This window comes from Pseudonaja textilis, chromosome 2 (genome assembly GCF_049901715.1).
Source record: "Pseudonaja textilis isolate UNSWEBS1 chromosome 2, rPseTex1.2, whole genome shotgun sequence".
NCBI lineage: Eukaryota > Metazoa > Chordata > Lepidosauria > Squamata > Elapidae > Pseudonaja > Pseudonaja textilis.
The window spans coordinates 44771648-44791715 of record NC_141991.1 but is presented as its reverse complement, the minus strand read 5'-3'; the positions used below and the strand labels follow the sequence as shown (position 1 = coordinate 44791715).

At 40.2% G+C, this 20068-nt stretch overlaps 1 protein-coding gene and 1 long non-coding RNA gene across 3 annotated transcripts in view; one reads left to right on the top strand and one right to left on the bottom strand.

Moving 5' to 3' along the window:
• Window positions 1–4669, bottom strand: part of SLC41A3 (solute carrier family 41 member 3) — a 39099-nt gene extending 34430 nt beyond the window's left edge. The window contains exon 1 of one of the 2 annotated variants that reach the window (XM_026723171.2): window positions 4518–4669. The gene's annotated coding sequence lies outside the window, so the exon portion shown is untranslated. Of the gene's footprint in view, window positions 1–1547; window positions 2001–4517 lie in introns of those variants that run through there. The other variant, XM_087923766.1, reaches the window with a different exon arrangement.
• The window catches only part of LOC148126840 (uncharacterized), an 81479-nt gene that overhangs the window by 1983 nt on the left and 59428 nt on the right, over window positions 1–20068 (top strand). The gene's annotated exons all lie outside the window — the stretch shown is intronic.

Here is a 20068-nt window from a genome sequence, read left to right as displayed (position 1 = left end):
CTCTTTACTCTTATTCGATCACATTTCTTTTCTATATTTATCTGCTATTCAGTCATCATATTTATATTTCCCTCTGGCTTGTTTACAATTGTTCTCATCTGACATTCCTCCAAGATTTTATTAATTCTCGATTAAGCATATGCACACAAAACACAAAAACATAAAACTTCCTTTTAGAAAGTAGCTTGGCCCCAGATTACCTCTTTTTGTATGGACTTGTATACCATTACCTATCTTATTTACCATTCTATATCTTCTATATAACTCCTCCCCACTTTTCCCTCTTCTTAATTCTATTTTATATATTTCATCTTGCTTTAAATCAATATTTTTATATCTTTTGTCCATGTTTTCCCATTTACATCTATCTCATTCCCAATATAAAAAAAGATAATTTCTCCTGAAATCACTAATCAGAGTATGATGCCCTTCTATTATTCCCCTAAATTGAAATTTGAAATAACACCTAAATCCCAATCTGATTCTGCTTAGTACATTCTACTATTTCAAAAACAGATACTACAATAATAAATCTATAATAACATCAGCACATTAGCCCATTAAACTCTATAATTAAACTAATATTTTAAACATTTTCTTTAATATTTTATTAAAACTTAAGGTCATTCATTATTAAACATTTTATACATTGTACTTTAATATTTTAATCTTTTATTAAATCTTATAAAATTCTAATTTTCTATTTTTAATACAAATACAAATACTACAATACTATCATGTGTACTTTGCAGAATCCCTTTTTTTTAAAAAAATCATACATTACCCTTTGTCCCTAAATTTTTTTTTCTTTTTCCCATCTTGTTTTATACCTTTGTGACTTTTTCCCCCCTTTTCCCTTTCTTTCTTGGCCCACCTAGACTTTTTACCCACTCCTCTCCAAACCTCCGCCTTCTTGGCTTCCCCTCTCTGTTGTATTCTTCTTTTCTTTTGCTTTCTAGCATTATATTGTTTTTGCATCTTATTTTTCTCTTTCATAGATATTTTTTTAAGTCTTAAGCCTCCTCTCTTTCTCCTTTCTTTCTTAATCAAACTATTTAGTTCATTAAAAATGGCTTCTTCTTCCTCCGCTTCTTCCAGCTGTTGTTGAATTTGCTGACACATAGCAAGCACCATTTCTAAAAAACAAAGGGCTTCTCCCATAGCGTCCTTGCCTTCTTTCCTTATTTTTATATATTGTTTTTTTAGTTCACCGAGAGATAGAGCCATTATAAACTTTTTCTTCTTCTTTTTCTTTATCCTCTTCTTGTTATTAAGCCAATCAAAATATTTCCAAACTTAAAACAATTCCCCAACGTCCCAAAGTCATCAAACAGTCCAGGCAAAGCACAAACTTCTTCCTTTTGCAGTTTCTTTTCCTGGGGTAATGTCAATTAGGGAAAAAAACCCAATCTATATTTTAAATCTTTTTTGCAATTAGCTTCTGATCTCTTAATCTTCAAGGCATCTCCTCCAACAAAGTCTTAAAATAATTTTTTTTCCCCAAGCCTCTCCCTTCCCACTTGTAACAAAGGGCTTTAAATTTTTACCTTCTGTTAGAAAGCAGATTTTCCATGTCCATTTGTTAGTTCCATAAGGAAGGGAGAGTAACTTTCCCTTTCAGCACTTTCCTTCGCAGCTTTAGAAAACCTCCATTGGGAACATTGTAGCATCCAAAAAGAATAGTAGTTTTCCAGGTATTAAATATGTCCTTAAAGTCCCGGTTCAGCCAAGAAAAACTTTCATTTTAAAACTTCCTCCTTCTTCCTCCTGCACATTCTTAAGCCAGTTGCCGGCTTCTTCGTGGCGGCCATTGAGACCACCGCTCCACCGCCTTGAGAAAAGGGGGTTATTGCCAGCTGGGGAGGGGGTCTGCGATACTCCTCAACCCCTGTCTGGATCCCCCTATCTTCAGCTGCCCCAACAGGGCAGCCTTATCCTCCAGATCTGTCGGGATCGGAGGCACCAAGACAGCTAGCACGGCAGGGATCGCGGAGAATCGCGAATCCCTGCTGTCACCGAAGCCTGGCAAACCGGAAGTCCCCTGTAACCATTCTTCATATGTTTTAGTCTTCGGTCCCCTAATCATCCTGGTTGCTTTTCTCTGTACTTTTTCTAGTCTCAACATCTTTTTAATAGTGTAGTGACCAAAACTGGATGCAGTATTCTAGGTGTGGTCTTACTAAGGCTTTATAGAGTGGTATTAGTACCTCACTTGATCTCAGTTGTATCTCTCTGTTAATGCAATTTAGGATTGCAGCTTTGGTCCCAATTGTGGATGTAAGTCGAGGACTATTGCAATGGGTGCCCTTATTCTCAATGAAGCCCCTTCCATGCACTCATTCTCTTTCGCACGGGCAAGTATGCCACGCCTCTGAGGGAATCTCCAAGCTGCACTCAAAAGAATTTAGGATTGCATTAGCTTTTTTGGCTGCTGCTGCACACGGCTGGCTCATATTTAGCTGGTTGTCTATTGGAGACCATTCTCACAAATAGAATTTCATTCTTTCAGTTGTACATTATTATGCAGGAAAAGTGCGCAGTTCATGCCAAAGAAGGAAGCTTTAATGAACGAAAGCTAAAATAACATCATTGCTGAGTTTCTGGTTTGTTTGGTTTTTTTTTAGTATCAAGTATCAAGCAACCACTGTTAGTAGTAATCGGAAATTGTTTCTAGAAAAATAAAACGATTTTATAGATGGCTGTGTAATGATTTTATCTCTACTGTACAGTTACCCCAAGGGTTAGGATTCTTTTGAGCGCAGCTTGGAGATTCCCTCAGAGGCGTGGCATGCTTGCCCGTGGGAAAGAGAATGAGTGCATGGAAGGGGCTTCACTGAGAATAAGGGCACCCATTGCAATAGTCCTCGACTTACATCCACAATTGGGACCAAAATTTCCATTGCTAAACGAGGTGTTTGTCTCACCTGATTTTACAACCAGTTGTGTTTTTTTTTTTAACCACAATTGTGAAACGAATCACTGCAGCTGCTAAGTAATCATGTAAATAATTATATATTAACAGGGCATGCTTGTTCTATTATTACCTATTGGTCTTGGGTTGGGTGTGTCAGTGTTTTCCCCACTGATTTTGCTCGTTGGAAGTTGGCTGGGAAGGTCAGTACACGCCAGTTGCCAAGAACCCAAATTTTGATCACGTGGATGCTGCAGGAGCCATAAGGGCAAGGACTGGTTGAAAGTCACTTTTTTCAGTGCCGTTGTAACTTTGAACGGTTGCTAAATGGATGGTTGTAAGTTGAGAACTGGCTTAATGTGTGAATGAAAAGTGTGTGTGTGTGAGAGAGAGAGCACTAGAAGGAAAATGGTGTAGGATGATTTTTTTGGAGTGGGGTCAAGGGAATAGGCAGTTCATGTGCAGTCCCTGAAATGTTTATCCAGAGCTAGTGCTGAGCAGAGACTGAGAAGGGTCTCACCATGTTGCCTGCATCCTATTTAGGAAATTCATGTCTATTGTTTTAGGCCAGGCCATATGTATCCACTGAACCACACAGAATCAACTATTTGCCCAAGGCGGGACTATAACTCACAGTCTCCTGGTTTCTAGTCTGTTGCTTTAACCGCTATACTTCACTGACTGTCTAATTCAGAATCTATCTTGACTAAATAACCATAATCTGCCAGCATTACAAATTACCTCGTCTATCCACAAAGATTGTAATAATGTAAGTTGGTTTGAAATCCTCAAACAGAAATGGTAACTTCTTTGGCTGATCTTAAACCCAAGCCCCCACTTTTTTTAAAGAGAGAGGTGTGGGGGAAGGAGGGCGAGGAAGAAAGAAAGGAAAGAAAGAAAGAAAAGAGGAAAGAAAGAAAGGAGGAAAGAGACAGAAAAAGGGGAAGGAAGGATTTTTTTTTTTGATGGGTATGAATTTGAAATTCTGATGAATTATATTACTTCACACAACAGCTGCCACTAAGCCAATATCTCACAATATACCTTTGTTTGTTGCTATAAATATGCTCCAATCAAACAAACAATTCTTGTAACAACAAAGGGAGTCATTTAGCAGAACTGGTCCATCTGGGAAAAAACCCTTCTGGTAAAGATATATTGCTTAATACCTGTACTAATAGTTTTCATTCCCTTCCAGGGCACACTATGTTTGAAGGATGTTGGGATATTGCATCTTGTATTAAAATTATATTGAAAGAGAATGAATGGATAAAATCTCAACATTCAAAATTCTGCCACAATTTACAGAGAAAAAAAAACTTCACCAATGAGTGAATGGGAGTATAATGAATATAAGTAAAGAGGAACATAATTTCTACCACAAAATGACAACCTAAACTAGTTACACCACCTTTATATATTAACAGGACATGCTTGTTTTGGGTTGGGTGTATCAATATCTGTTTGTACAAGCCAGCGCAAACATATTTGTGTGTTTGTATGTAATATAATTGCAACGCTAAAGCACAAGATACACTAGATCAGCCATACACATGCAACATGAATAGTAACCATGGTATCACATTTCAGACTGAAGAAATATTACCTCCAATCCTCAGCTACAATGACAGCCTGTGCTAAAAGACAGCCAGTGCAGAAAATGAAGTGAATAGATGAAAAGATTTTTTAAAAGGTGTTTCATCAGATCCCCTGTCAGATTATCGCTTGAAAGCCAATTTCTCCCACCCACCCACTCCCTAAGACACAGCATTTTGGAGGTGATGGTAACTGAAAACGGCAGCTGCTGTGTTCTAGCTCTGGACTTCTTTTCATGATGTCACTTGTAAATCAGGCAGGCTTCAGTTTCAATCCACTTGGTGTACTTCTGCATCTTTTCAAGGGGAAGTGTCTCTTTGTATGATCTGGGGCTGGACAGGTCTCTCCCTCCCCATAAGAAGAAAGGAAGGCACCCAAAGTTGCACACTCGCTCATACGAGCTGTCAGAAAAGCAAGCTTGGATGAGTTAGGATTGAGATGGTGTGGGGAACTACCCTTGTTAAAAATAGGGTTGCCTCATCAAGGCAGCTTTTAGAGCTCTTCTGCTATCAGTTTTCATCTAGCTGAGCTCCAAGAAATCAAATGGGAAATGCCATGAGCAATGCAGAAGAGGCAAGCAGTGAGAAAGCAGCTTTGCTCTGTGCACAAATATTTTGGCACTTATAATACTTTCATATCAATCATTTTGAAGAACACAAAGTTATACAGAGAATCACCACCAGATGGATTTGTATTCAATAGTCCTTAATGAAACTGCATCTAGATGGAGGGAGGTATGCAGTGGGGTACCCCAAGGCTCTGTTTTAGACTCAGCACTCTTTAATATCTTCATCAATGATTTAGATGAGGAGACAGAAGGGGAACTCATCAAATTAGCAGACAACGCCAAGCTGGTAGGAATAGCCATCATTCTAGAAGATCGGCTCAGAAGGATCTTGACAGATTTGAGCACTGGGCCCTATCTAACCAAATGAAATTCAGTGGTGAAAAAAGTAAGGTTCTACATTTAGGCAAGAAAAAATAAATGCATAGGCACAATATTGGTGGTATCTAGCTCACTGAGTGGAATCTTGAAGTCCTAGTGATAATCTCTTAAATATGAGCCAGCAGTGTGTTGTAGCTGCAAAAAAAACAACCCCTAGACTGCATTAACTGAGGGATAGAATCAAGATCATGTAGGTGTTAGCCAGGGGTGGGATTCTACCAGTTTGTACCTATTCGCCAGAACCGGTTGTTAACATTCTAAGCAGTTCAGAAAACTGGTTGTTAGAAGAAATTACTGGCCTAATCCTGTAAGGAAGGCAGGAAGGAAACATTCTGGTGTTGCTTACAGAAACTGCCTCTCCGTTAACCCTTATTACATTCTTGGCAGGACTGGACTTCCTGTCTCAGGAACTTCTCTGGAGTTTTTTTGTTCCTTTGCTGGTATTTGCTTGTGTGGAGTGACCATTCAAAGTTACAATGGCACTGAAAAAAGTGACTTATGACCATTTTTCACACTTATGATTGCTGCAGCATCCCCACAGTCATGAGAGGCCAGGCGAGGAGATGCGTGCCTCGATGTGTGATATTGAGTTGGCCACATCCAGCCAATAACATGACCACCAAGCCATGTCCATCCAGTCACATGACCACCAAGCCACACCCACCACCTAAGCCATGCCCACAGAACCAGTTGTTAAAAAATTTGAATCCTACCCCTGGTGTTAGCACCACTTTATAATACCTTGATAAGATAGAATATCACTTAGAATATTGCATCCAATTTTGGTCGATATTAAAAAAATGTTGAGACTTTAGAAAAAGTGCAGAGAAGAGCAATAAAGATGATCAGGAGACTGAAGGCTAAAAACATGAAGAAAGGTTGCAGGAATTGGGTATATCTAGTCTAGTGAAAAGAAGGACCGGGGTGACATGATAACCGGTTCCAATATCTAAGGAGCTGCCACAAAGAAGAGGAGGTAAACCTATTCCCCAAAGCACCTGAGGGCAGGACAAGAAGCAATGGATGGAAACTAATCAAGGAGAGAAGCAACCTAGAACTAAGGAGAAATTTCCTAACAACAAATGTGTTATTCTGTTAAAACGCTGAGCCAATTTGGTCTAGTGGTTAAGGCACCAGGCTAGAAATTGGGAAATCATGAGTTCTAGTCCTGCTTTACATATGGAAGTCAGTTGAATCACTCACTCTCATCCCAACTCATACTACAGTGGGAAAATAGGAGGAGGAAGATGTGTTGAATATGTTCACCACTTTTGAGTTATTTGTAAAAATAAAAATGTGGGATACAAATAAAATAATAAATGAATATATTAAAAAACAGCAGGACATAATAAAATCCTTGCAGGCAACTCCAATCTGTTCTAAATAATCTGTCCTCTTTGAAATGGCCATAATCATTTTGAAAATTGTTTAGCTTTTTAAACCACCTAAGCTTAAACTGCAGGTCCCTTGGAGGTATTTTCTGCATCAAATAACTAGGCTTAATTTTCTTTCTACCTAGCAAATCAATCAAAATGACTTTCCAGCTTTGCTGTTGTGAAGATTGTAATGCTTTTTTATTTCTGCTTTCTGCCAAACCAAGAGTTTTCCATGAACAAGAGAAGTTTAAGAGACAAATGGCTTACTCTTTGATGGTGGAGGGAAGAACTGTTTTTATTATCCCCCAATTCTGAAGTTAATGATGTTTGTCACTAAGCAATACAAACAGTCTACAGTTTCTATGCTGTGATGAACTTTCAGCAGCTTAAAGCATCCATCACTCTGTTCCTTTCAGAGTAAAGTAATGTTATGCAAAGGCACACGAAGAGTGAATTGTAATCTTCCATTGTTACTGTTGTGGTCTTTTCTTGAATTTTTAGTCAAGTGAACCTCACCCACCTCCTCTGATTTTCTAAGCAATGTATGATATACTCCCACAACAATATGGGAGTATATTATATTTATATATTGATTCTCTGTTTGTATAAAGGAAAATTTGATCATTATTGTGTTGTGTGGTCCAAGTTTAATATCTTTAAAAATTGGGCTGAGTAATTTCCTCTTTATACGTTCTCTTTATATATTCTGTATATTCTCTTGTTTCTCATTTTTGCTGATTTGGAGAATTTCATTCCTTTGGTTGTTTTTAAAACATAATTGAAATTCCAACATTTTTTCACAAGTATTAGTGCAAAGTTGGATATTTGCATTTGACTTTTGCTTCCTAGAGGAAGAAATTTGCAGTTGTCTGATAAAGTTCATTTTGTCATTTTCAGCTCATTTCTTTGATTTATCAAAACTTCTTTGAATTTCAATTCTGTCTTCTACATCTTGAGATATTTTTTATCTTTATGTCCCTTGGCATGTATGATGTCTCCCTTGGACAACTTCTCTTATTCTTCCTTGGAGGCTGGCTCAAGGGAGGATAAGCTCATTCCTGGTAGGTCAGGAACTGGGTTAATTAATGACTCTGAACTGCCGAATGAAAGTGATTTATGGGGGGCTTCAGCTGGGGACAGTTTGTAGATCAGTGAAGAGGAGGAGGAGGAGCTGCCTTCCCTGTTGGATCCGAGAGCTAACATGGCAGAGAAAAGGCAAGAGCAAAGGAGATCTGCCAGATTACTTGGGAGAAGGCCCCGCCCATCTTGATGGGCTGCACTGGAAAACTACTTATTACGACAGGCAGAGGGAGGCATTGCTGGGCACAATGTGTTTTGTTTTAATGGCTGTGTGTTTGTTCGTGCTTCCTGCTTGACTTGGTACCTTGGAGACTCTGAACTTCTCTTGCTAAGTGAGTTCTTGTGGATGTATTTTCTGTTTTGCCTGGTAGATTTAAATTTGTTTGGTGGACTTACTTTTTGGAGCAACTTTCTATTGTTTTATGGACATTGCCTTGTGGACTAATCTTGGCCTGCTTGTGGCTGACTTTATTTTGGACAGTTCTGAGGCTGGGTGAAGGGAACTGCTGGGGAACATTAATAAACTCTCTGAAACACATTTACTTATATGTATGTGAGTGAGTGGGGCAGCACAGCATGGGATACTCAGTTGAAATTTGTATAGTAAACCTTCCTCCCAGACTGTATTGTAAGGCCATGGTCAGGTCCACAAAAACTACTGTGATTTTCAGGCTTCATTGGAATCCTGCTTCAGTGTGACTTGTTAGGCTCAGCACTTGGTCTCTGGAGTTTTGATTTTATCAAAATAGCAATAGCACTTAGACTTATATACCACTTCACAGTGCTTTACAGCCCTCTCTAAACTGCTTTACAGAGTCATCTTCTTGCCCCCAACAATCTGGGTCCTCATTTTATCTACCTTGGAAGAATGGAAGGCTGAGTCAACCTTGAGTCTGATGAGATTTGAACTGACAAATTACAGGCAGCTGGCAGTCAGGAAGTAGCTTGCAGTACTACACTCTAACCACTGCACCACTGCGGCTCATAATCCTGTTTCTTCCACAGGGAGGTGTATTTCAGATAATATTTTCCCATCAGTTGTTTTGAGCCAGAGATGGCCATTATACCTGGACCAAGTGTAGAACAATACTTATATAATGTGATTTACAACCTTCTCACAAAGTAAATTATCAAGGATTTAAAAAAAAAAGAACTATAAAAGCAAACTTTGTAAATAGGTTATGTTCAATAGAATTATATTTTCTTGGCTACAGCAATCAAATCAGATTCTATTTGTTGTTTTTGTTCTTATGTTCAAATATGTAGCCCTTACAATACAAGAAAGCTGCCACATATGGAAACAATTTGAGATCACACAGACTTAATTCTTGGAAAAAAGTATAAATAAAACACTTCCACAAAATTAGTAGCAGGAAATTCAGATTGTTTTGTTTGGAGTGCTCATCTCTTCAGTTGTCATCTGTAACAACTTAAATAAGACCTCCAGGATTGGGGTATTTCAAAGATTGTGAGATCTTGAAAGGAAACGGGATCTAAAAAAGTATATATGTTTCTAGCAATGAGTGAAAAGCTGGCATTGTGTAGAATGCTTAGGAAAACTATAGAATGTGTGGCATTTTTAGGCAAAGATTGAAATGTCTGTGTTATTTTAATAGGCTTTATAGCATTTTCCCTGGGCATTGTGTGTGACACCTAGGTATTATGCAGAATGACAAGAATTATTTAGGCAAAGTATGAAAAGAGAATTATGAAAAGGGTTAATCCTCTATTTGAAAAGATGTATATGAAAATGAAAGAAGAAATGCAAAATAAAGTACAGGATTTTCTTACTGAAATAAACAGGATAAAAAGACCAGTATTGACCTATTTGTTGCAACAAGGAAGGCTAGAGTGGCATTTTAGTGGAAGTATTTTATATTTTGCTAGTTTCTCTTTTGGTATTACATAGAATGCCTAGGAATGTGTGAAATGTTAAGCATTTCATACTTTGATGTCCCATTTTTGGCATTCTATACATTTCTATTCTATAAAATGCCTAATTTCACACATGGACAGTAACATATGTATAACATTCTTTAGTATGTGCAATTTGCACTGTACACTAGAGCAACATTTCCCAGTCTGCTTCACCCAGATGTGTTGCCTACATCTCCTATAACTCCTAGCCAATACAGCTTTCCTGGAAGAGAACTATAGCTATATCAGTTTGAGGAAACTAGATTTTAGATGGCTATAATTTTTCTATAAAGTTTGTTTGAACTCAGGTTTATCTTTTATCATCTCCTCTCAAAAGCTCCCATAGAACAGAGAAATCTGGCTAGGGAATTAATACCTTTTCATTTCAATTCCATTTATCAAAAGTAAGTGATCCTCTGAGATTTTTCATTTTATTAATTTCAAAGCATTCAAGCTAAGGAAAGCAGGGAGAAGAAAGATGATTCAATCTGTAAGTAGAAAGAAAGCCGAAGTTTCAAAGAATAGCATTGGTAACAAGCTTTGCAGGCCAGTGCTACATGAGAAAGACCAAATTAATTTAGAAAGCAACATTATGATAGAAACAACCCCTGGTTTGTGCTGTTTAGGCATCATGGTGTTTCCTTCATTTTCCTAAAAAAAAGGAGGTAAAATGCAAAACCTCTGACACATCTTTTTCCCCTAATAGACCATAGGCTTAAAGCTGTCAAAAACTGATGCATATATAGAACAAAAACAGAACAATTTCTATATAGCCTGAGCATCTCCTAAAATTATGAATCTCTGAGAAGAGTACATGAAATTTAGAGGAAAAAGAATTCTTTGTTAATAAACAGCCTATATACTATAATAAAGCAAATGCATCCTTAAGGCTCATATTTTGTTTCATAATACTGCATTTAAACATGGCATTTCTTTTTCTGGAGGAAAGGAAACAGTGGAAGGTACATTGTGAACATTTGTATGGAAATGAGTGCTATTGTATGTCAATGTTGGTCAGGGAATAATTCAGGAATAAGTGACGTCTCCATGGTTATTTAAGGTATTTATGGACAAATGTTTCAGGAATAGTTGTGGGGATATTAGAAGAATGTTAATTGGGAATAGGAATGTTTATATACATTCATATTGAGGTAAATTGAAGGTAGTCCTCAATTTACAACCACAATTCAACCCAAAATTTCTGTTGGTAAATGATACATTTGTTAAGTGGATTTTGCTCCATTTTACAACCTTCCTTGCCAGAGTTGTTAAGCGAGTCATTGCAGCTCTACAGTTAGTAACACGGTTGTTAAATGAACCTGGTTTCCCCATTGACTTAGCTTGTCAAAAGGTTGAAAAAGATTATATCAAGACCCTGGGACACTGCAACCATCATAAGTACATGCCAGTGGCCAAGCATCTGAAATTTGATCACGTGACCATGGAGAGGTCACAATGATTGTAAGTGTAAAAATGGCCATAACTCACTTTTTCCAGTGATTTATATTTAACTTTGAATGGTCACTAAATGAACTGTTGTAAGTTGAGGACTACCTGTACTTTTATATAGAGATAATGGTGTGTTGTTGGTGAAGAGCCAAAATGGAATACGGTGAATCTTAATTAACTTAATGAAGAAACAAAAATTATATAGATTTGAGCATTCATTTATTGATGGCCAATATAGTTTTATTTGAAAGTGAAAATGGAGTGAACAAAAAGGCAAACTGGAAAACTAGAGTAATTCAGATACCATCATAGAAGAGAAATTGTATGGAGAAATTTTAAAGCGTGCCTGTGATGATAGCAAAATAGCACATTGCATGTAGTTTGTTGCAAAGAATGAATATGAAGAAATAAAAATAGCCATGCCCTAGAGTACACTGCCCAGTTTCTTATATGGAAATTTGAGTTGGATATACCAGGAAAACTGTTAAAGTATATTAAATGTGATGGGAGACAAACTTTTGTAAAGTACATGTGGTGAGATAAGAAGAGAGAGCATTAAGAATGAATGGGTGATTGATGCATGTAGGCTAGATTCAAAAGTGAATAATCACTTTAGACATCACTTTTAGATTAACAGAGTTGGAAGGGAGCTTGTAGGTCATCCAGTCCAACCCCCTACCCAGGGAGGAGATTCTACACCATTTCTGACAGATGGCAGTCAGTAGGAAAGAACATTCAGGTTATTTGAAGAAAATGGGTAAGGATGTGATTTGGTTTAGTTGATCAGAGCCTGAAAAAGAGAAACACAAGAATTTTAAAGAACAAAAGGCAATATAGACACGATGAAAACAAGGATGGTTTGCAAGGATACATAGACAGGTATAATAAATAATGTTTATGCAAACTAGAGTTATCTAAATTGTGTTTCTTTTTCTCTTACCTCCTGCCATTTTCCAGCTGCTGTGACTCTTTTTCTGTACTTTGCATAACATTGATTACCTGCGATCAGTGGTGGAATTCAAATTTTTTTACTACTGGTTCTATGGGTGTGGCTTGGTGGGCATGGCAGAGGAAGGATACTGTAAAATCTCCAGTCAGAGGTGGTATTTGCCAGTTCTCCAAACTACTCAAAATTTCAGTTACTGGTTTGCCAGAACTGGTCAGAACCTGCTGAATACCACCTCTGTGCCTCAATATGGAATAGCCTTCTGGTTGGGTCATGTACTGTGCGGCTGTATGTACATTCAAACAAAATAAACTTTTCAAGAGTTGCATGAATCTTCAGTTGCCTGTAGGTGGCAGCATTGGAATATGAAACCCAATGCTAATCCTCTGAGAGAAAGAAAATACAGAGAACTAAATGGGAATTCGGAGCCTTCAGGTTGACTGTAGTATCTACTTAACTACACTACAGTTGTCCCATAGTGCCTGCATAGATTGTGATGTGACTTGTTTCCACACCCTGGTGGAATAGTACTCAGGCATCTGATATTCAGATGACAGCCAAATTTTCTGATTTATTGCTCATTGGCTCAGTTCCTCAAGTATATCTGGATCCCATGCTTTCAAAAAGCGGCCACACCCTTGGTTGCTGGAATGATCAGAGACTCACATGATTCTGTGTTACACTGCAGCATTGCACTAGTTCCCCCTGCATCTATTTATTTTCAGTCAATTTCAATTGTGTTTCTCTCCTCCTCGATCATATTTGTTCCTCCAAATATGGCTAAGCTCTCTGGAATCAAAGGCTAGGCTGACTGGAGCACCTCCAATGTATAGTGCAGCAAGAAATAGTTGGTAATAGCTATGTGAATTCATCCTCACAGACTGATAGCACTGAAAAGTTCAACATTCCCCAAATGCTAGTTATATTGAAACACATCTTGGAACAGGGAAGTACAGATAGTTCAAGAATTCATTGCAAGACTGTTTGAAGTTACAATGGCAACTGAAAAAAGTGACTTATGACCATTTTTCACACTTATGACCATTGCAGCATCCCCATAGTCACGTGATCCAAATTCAGATGTTTGTCATCTGACTCGTATTTATGATGGTTGCATTGTCCTGAGATCATGACTTTTGAGACCTTCTGGCAAGGAAAGTCAATGGAGAAATCAGATTCATTTAACAATCCCATCACTAATTTAAGAACTGCAGTGATTCACTTACTAACTCTGGCAAGAAAGGTCGTAAAATGGGGCAAAACTCACTTAACAAATGTCTCACTTAGCAACATAAAATTTGGACTAAACTGTAGTCGTAAGTGGGGGACTAACTGTAACTTTGTTTTTAAATGACTGAATGAGTTAAAATCCTGTGGTTGATTGATTTTAGCAGGATGGAGGGAGGGAGGGATTGATTGGATGGACAGACAGACTAACAGACCAAGCAAGAGGGATGTGAAAAATTAATAAAGAAAACATGAAGCAAATGTCATTGTAAGAATGAATATACAATATGATATTTAATAAAAAAATAGATGGCATTACAAAAATAAACAGATATATAACTTTTATACATCTGTGTGTAGTGCCTATGAAGGTGTTGAAATATAATTAGCAACTGGGGAATGCAAATATATTGCATTTCCCAGTTGGTATTGGGTTGCAACTACAATAATGAAGTACAACTATGAAAATCTGCTGATGGGAACTGCAGTCTACTCTCTGTCTGGCATTTCTTTCCCTGATCTAGAGGTGAGATAGTTTTTGTTTGAGTATATTATTATTATTATCATCTTAAACTAATTCTTTTTTATTTGTTTCAGTCTTTTAATGTACCGGTATTTGTTATCTAGAGTCATTTAAATGAGGCAGCTTCTTAATTGATTAAGTAAATGTATCAAATAAAAAATATGGGTTGAGGAAGCCTTCTGTGCAACTAAATTGAGAAAGTCCTTCTTTTACTGTTGCGATGAGAGAAGGTGTTGCTTTGTCCACTTCCAGCACCAGTAGAGTGTCCCTCCCATAGCAGACCCAACCACCCTGCATGTAACCTCATGAAAGAAGTTTGTTCAGCCCTGTGATTTTAAAATTAGCCCCCTTGTTAGTATTTTGGGTTTTCTAGCCTGTGGATTTTAATGACTGCCCCATGTAACCTGACTGGTAGTAGCCTTGCAAATGGTACAAAACAACAACAACAAGGAACATTGCTTTGAGATTATGTGGTCTGTGTCAGATCCATTTTCCTCTTTTTTCTGTATGTCTACAAGTGTATGAGGACAATTCCACATTGCAGCAAAGAAAATGCTCTTACAAATGGATCTAGTGACATTTGTTTTTTCCTGGGCAGGATAACACTGCAAATTTAAGGTTGTTGGCCAATGGTAACAGCAAGAAGAAAAAGGAGCATCATAAGCCTTCGGCAATAGACTCATAAGATAAGCAGTGTGCCCAGAAAGCATATGATTGTGGTGTGGCGAAGGGTGTGTTTGTCACATAGCTCTCTCTGTTGAGGAAGGGGGAAGCATGGTGCTGAAAGAGCTCTGAACACCCCCTCTAAGTGGCTGGGCAGTCCTCCAGCCTACTGGTTAGCCTTGCTGCTCATGAATCAGCCTCTTTTGCAAAAATTGCCTCCCCAGCTTGTTTTCTTGGAAACTAAGTGCTTTAAGGAACAGGGTGCTTTCCATGCATAACAATGATCCCTGTTTTAGATGCTCTCTCTTTGCTCTAACTCATATTTACCAAGGGAGGCACATGTGCGCAAGGAAGCCTGCCTTTGCAAGAAACTTCCAGGAAACTGACCCAAAGAACATGAGAACATTTTCATTTTGAGACTGAGCTGACATTTGATGGCGCCAACATTTTAACTAACACGTACAAATGTGCCTGGTTTGTTTTTTTCCCAGGTCCAGATTGATAAGAGAACTTAATTAGTAAAACAATGAAGTTTTGTCTGGAATTCTCATTACTACATTCTCATTGCGCAAGGATTTAATGGTCCAGTGGGAAATACTGTGCTGAATTTTGGAGGGTCTGATGCTTCTGCTATAAGTGGGGACCTGGGAGACTCACTTCTACTCCAATAGCTGGTGATCAAATACAAGCCTATAAAAAGCTAATAAAAAAAACAAACATTATCCTCACGTTTCATCTTATTGCTTTCATAGAGAGTAGATTAGAATATAGTATAATAGCACCGCGTACCAGAGCAGAACATAGCTTTTTTGAGGGGTGGGTGGGTGGGTGGGGGCTTCAAGCACACATCTATGCAGTTTTCTTGTCAATGTTTTTTTTATAAGGGGCTTGCTTTGCTTCTTCCAAGGTCGCCCGTTGGTTTTGTGTCTAAGCAGGACTAGACCTCACAATCTTCCAGTCTCTAACCCAGGGGTGTCAAACTCGATTTCATTGAGGGCCACATTAGGGTTGTGTTTGACCTTGCGGGGGGTGTATGTGGCCAGGGTGAGTTTGGCCAGTTTGACATCACTCATGTTGGGGGCACCTGTGGTGGCCCGAGTGCTCTATGAGTGAAAACGGGCTCCCGAGCTCCATTTTTGTCTGCAGTGGCTTCCTGCAACCCTCTGCCAGTGAAAATGGAGCTTGGGAGGGCTGTGGCAGGACAATTCTTTGCTGTTTCCAGGGCAGCCCTATGGGCCAGATCTAAGCACCCCGCCCGCTGGCTGTAATTCAGATACGGATATTTTATGGACCCTTCAGCTGTCCTTGTCCAATGTATGGCATTGACGTGGCAGCAAGGAGTGGAGAATGGATGGTGAGGGCAGCAGTGGCAGGAGGTAGGACAACAGTGTGTGTATGGGTGTGTGTGATGGCAGCGGAGGCCCTCTACAACAATCCCAGTTTCTTGTGTGTCCCATTGAGAAAATTATTTACCCACCCTTTCTCTAATTGTACTTAGAGCCAGATTGGTACAACGGTTAGTATTGTTTGGAAAAAAATATAAATTTCTGCACAAGTGCAAGCTCAGGATGAACTATTGGAATCCAGTGGGTATAATATGATTTTGTTCTCCACACCTGAGGATTAGGATGTCATACACATTTATCCCTCTCTGGTTTTAGCTCTTTCCTACATGATTGGCTTGCTGGATTAGAATATAGAAAGGGAAATATCATTCTGCCCTTTGTCTGACAAAGAACAAATGAAAGGTAAAGTCCATTCATCTTGGTACTCACATTTATTGTACACATTAACTGTGTGTTGTTGCCCGTGGCAGTTGGGGTGGGGGTTATTGCTTTTGTTGTTTTGTTTTTTTAATTTTTTTCTATACTATATTTTGGTTGTTTGTAAGCTGCTGCCTAGAGTTATTGTGAGCAAATAGGTGGAACAGAAAACAATAACCCCCTCTGTCATATCCCCTGGCAACAATATATGGTTAATATGTACAATAGTTGTGAGTACCAAGATGAATTTTAGAAAATATAAATTTTCTAAATAAATATTTGGATGTCAATCATGCAGCTTGTTTTTAGGGTTATAAGTTATCTGAATTGAAAAAAAAAATATTAAAATGTGTTAGCTGAACCTGTTAAATTCAGGCAGTCTTTAAGTCAATTAATGTAGAATCCCCTATGTCATTTTTGGATGTAACGAAAAATTGGTACAAGTGAAAATAATTATCCCTGAATGTCTTTAAAAGTGTTAACAATTCTGAGGAAAATGCCAGCGTTCTTTGTTGCTTGTTCTTCATTACTATAAACGATTTGCTCACGCATCAGGTCTACTTAGTTCATTAGTCAGCCTTTTAAACAAAACCATTTAATATATTATTCCATTATTCTATTTAATAATGGGTACCAGCAACCAATAGTGAGTCAATGTATTGTAACAATGTACAAAGTAGCAATTAGTAGTAGATCTATTCATACTGGTATCTATTAAACAGAACATTAAGAAAATGTTCTGTTCTCATTATATTGCTGCTGATCACTTAAAAGAACCCACAACTCTAAGGCTGGTTCTGAAGCTACATGATTCATGGTCTGGATGTGGCCTTCCTGACAAGGCCCTTGGCTGCAGCCCATTTGAAATTCTGCACTGCCTACCATCTCTTCTCTCCCTATTCAACTTAATAGGATGGGATGGAATGCAATGCAATGCAATAACAAAGTTGGAAGGCACCTTGGATGTCTTCTAGTCTATCCACTCCTGCTCAGTCAGGAGAACCTACAGGTGAAACTTGAAAAATTAGAATATCATGCAAAAGTTCATTTATTTCAGTAATGCAACTTAAAAGGTGAACCTAATATATGAGATAGACTCATTACATGCAAAGCAAGATAGTTCAAGCCGTGATTTGTCATAATTGAGATGATTATGGCTTACAGCTCATGAAAACCCCAAATCCACAATCTCAGAAAATTAGAATATTACATGCAATCAAAACAAGGATTGTACCTAGAACAATATCGGACCTCTGAAAAGTATAAGTATGCTATGGACTCAGTCCTTGGTTTGGGCCCCTTTTGCAGCAATTACTGCCTCAGTGTGGCATGGCATGGAAGCTATCAGCCTGTGGCACTGCTGAGGTGTTATGGAAGATCAGGATGCTTCAATAGCGGCCTTCAGCTCTTCTGCATTGTTTGGTCTCATGTCTCTCATCTTTCTCTTGGCAATGCCCCATAGATTCTCTATTAGGTTCAGGTCAGGCGAGTTTGCTGGCCAATCAAGCACAGTAATCCCACGGTCATTGAACCAGGTTTTGGTGCTTTTGGCAGTGTAGGCAGATGCCAAGTCCTGCTGGAAAATGAAGTCAGCATCCTTATAAAGCTTGTCTGTGGAAGGAAGCATGAAGTGCTCCAAAATCTCCTGGTAGACGGCTGCGTTGACCCTGGACTTAATGAAGCACAGTGGACCAACATCAGCAGATGACGTGGCTCCCCAAATCAACATAGACTATGGAAACTTCACACTGGACTTCAAGCATCTTGCAGTGTGTGCCTCTCCATTCTTCCTCTAGACTCTGGGTCCTCTGTTTCCAAATGAGATGCAAAAGTTGCTCTCATCAGAAAAGAGGACTTTGGACCACTGAGCAATAGACCAGTTCTGTTTTTCTTTAGCCAGGTAAGATGCTTCTGACGTTGTTTGTTGTTCAGGAGTGGCTTGACAAGAGGAATATGTCATTTGAAGTCCATGTCCAGGATCTGTCTGTGGGTGGTGACTCTTGATGCACTGACTCCAGCCTCACTCCACTCCTTGTGAAAGTCCCCAACACTTTTCAATGGCCTTTTCCTGACAATCTTCTCCAGGCTACGGTCATCCCTGCTGCTTGTGCACCTTTTTCTTCCACACTTTTCCCTTCCACATAACTTTCTATTAATGTGCTTTGATACAGCACTTTGGGAACATCCAACTTTGTTTGCAATTACTGTGTTTCTCCAACAATACGGCCTCCACCAATAGGAAGGCCCAGCATGTTTTATCGGCATAAAATCAAATTAAGCCCCTTCCCCCAAATTAAGGCCTATATTAAACATGCGAAATGGGAGGGAATGGGGGGGGCTTGCCGTTAGGAAGTAGTTTTGTTGCATACCCGGATATGGTGCTGCCTGCGTTGACTTTGGTATTGGTGGGGCACTTTGTATCGGGAGACCTTCCGCCACCATTGCTTTCCCTTCTCCCTTGCTGCTGCGGCATTTGGTGCAGCCATGCGCAGCCAGCCAGGACTCCTCCCTGCAACCGGAGCCCAGTGGAAACACTCGGCCTTCAGGCGCTCCTGTTGCCACCTTCCCTTCGCCTTCAAAGGCAAAGCCAATTCTTTTAAAAACAACACCCTACTACCAATATGAAAAAACCTCCCCTGCCCGGGAGGGCAGCCCAACCCCATGTGGGGAGGCAAATCTCCTGGGGCTGCAGCACGGGATCGGCCCACCCCGGGAGAAGCACTCAGCTGCCATCCCTGCCTGGCGCCGGGCAGAGCGCGAAGAGCTCTGCCTGGAGCGCCTAGCTCAGCTGACAGGCAGGCCCTCCTGCCTGGCAGTGGAACTCTCACCAAGGCAGCGAGCACCTCCCCGCTGGACCTTCCGCTCATCCTACCAGGGCTGTGCCAGAGCTGTGCAGGCTGGGCAGAGCCGGGAAAGCAAGCCGCAGGTGTGTGCCTGCCTGCCAAGCAAAAGAGCCAGGCTGACCTGAGCTTGTCTTCCTTCCCAAGTCCTTCCAGCGCGAACCCAAAGGGGCCACCAGGAGAGGGCCCCCGAGGCAGTGATAGCGCCCACCCATCCATGGACAGGGAGGCAAGGCTACGGCCTGCGCCGCGTCCTCCTCCAAGCTGAGCCCCATTGAGTCAGCCTCTGCCTGATGCCCGTTCCCCTGCAGCGTTTGGAGCTGCCGGTGCATTTGGAGATGCACGGGGACGGGCTGGGTGAGGAGCGGAAAGGACAGGCGGCTTCGGGCTCTCTCCATCAGCCAGGGAAGCAGCGCTGCCATCACCTCGCTTCCCTGTCCATGGATGGGTGGGCACTATCACTGCCTCGGGCTGGGTTGGGCTGCCCTCTCGGGCAGGGGAGGCTTTGTTGTAGTAGGGCGTCATTTTTAAAATAATTGACTTTACCTTTGAAGGCAAAGGGAAGGCAGCGACAGGAGTGCCTGAAGCCGAGTGTCTCTGCTGGGCTCCGGTTGCAGGGAGGAGTCCTGGCTGGCTGCACATGGCTGGACCAAACGCTGCAGCATTGCTCTAAACGCCGTGGCAGCCAGGGAGAAGGGAAAGCAATGGAGGCGGAAGGTCTCCTGATACGAAGTGCCCCACCAACGCCAAGGTCAACATCCAAGCTGTCGCTGCCTGCCCACCCGAGGTTGCAAGGGGTGGGGAATTAAGTCACCCCTGAAAAGACGGCCT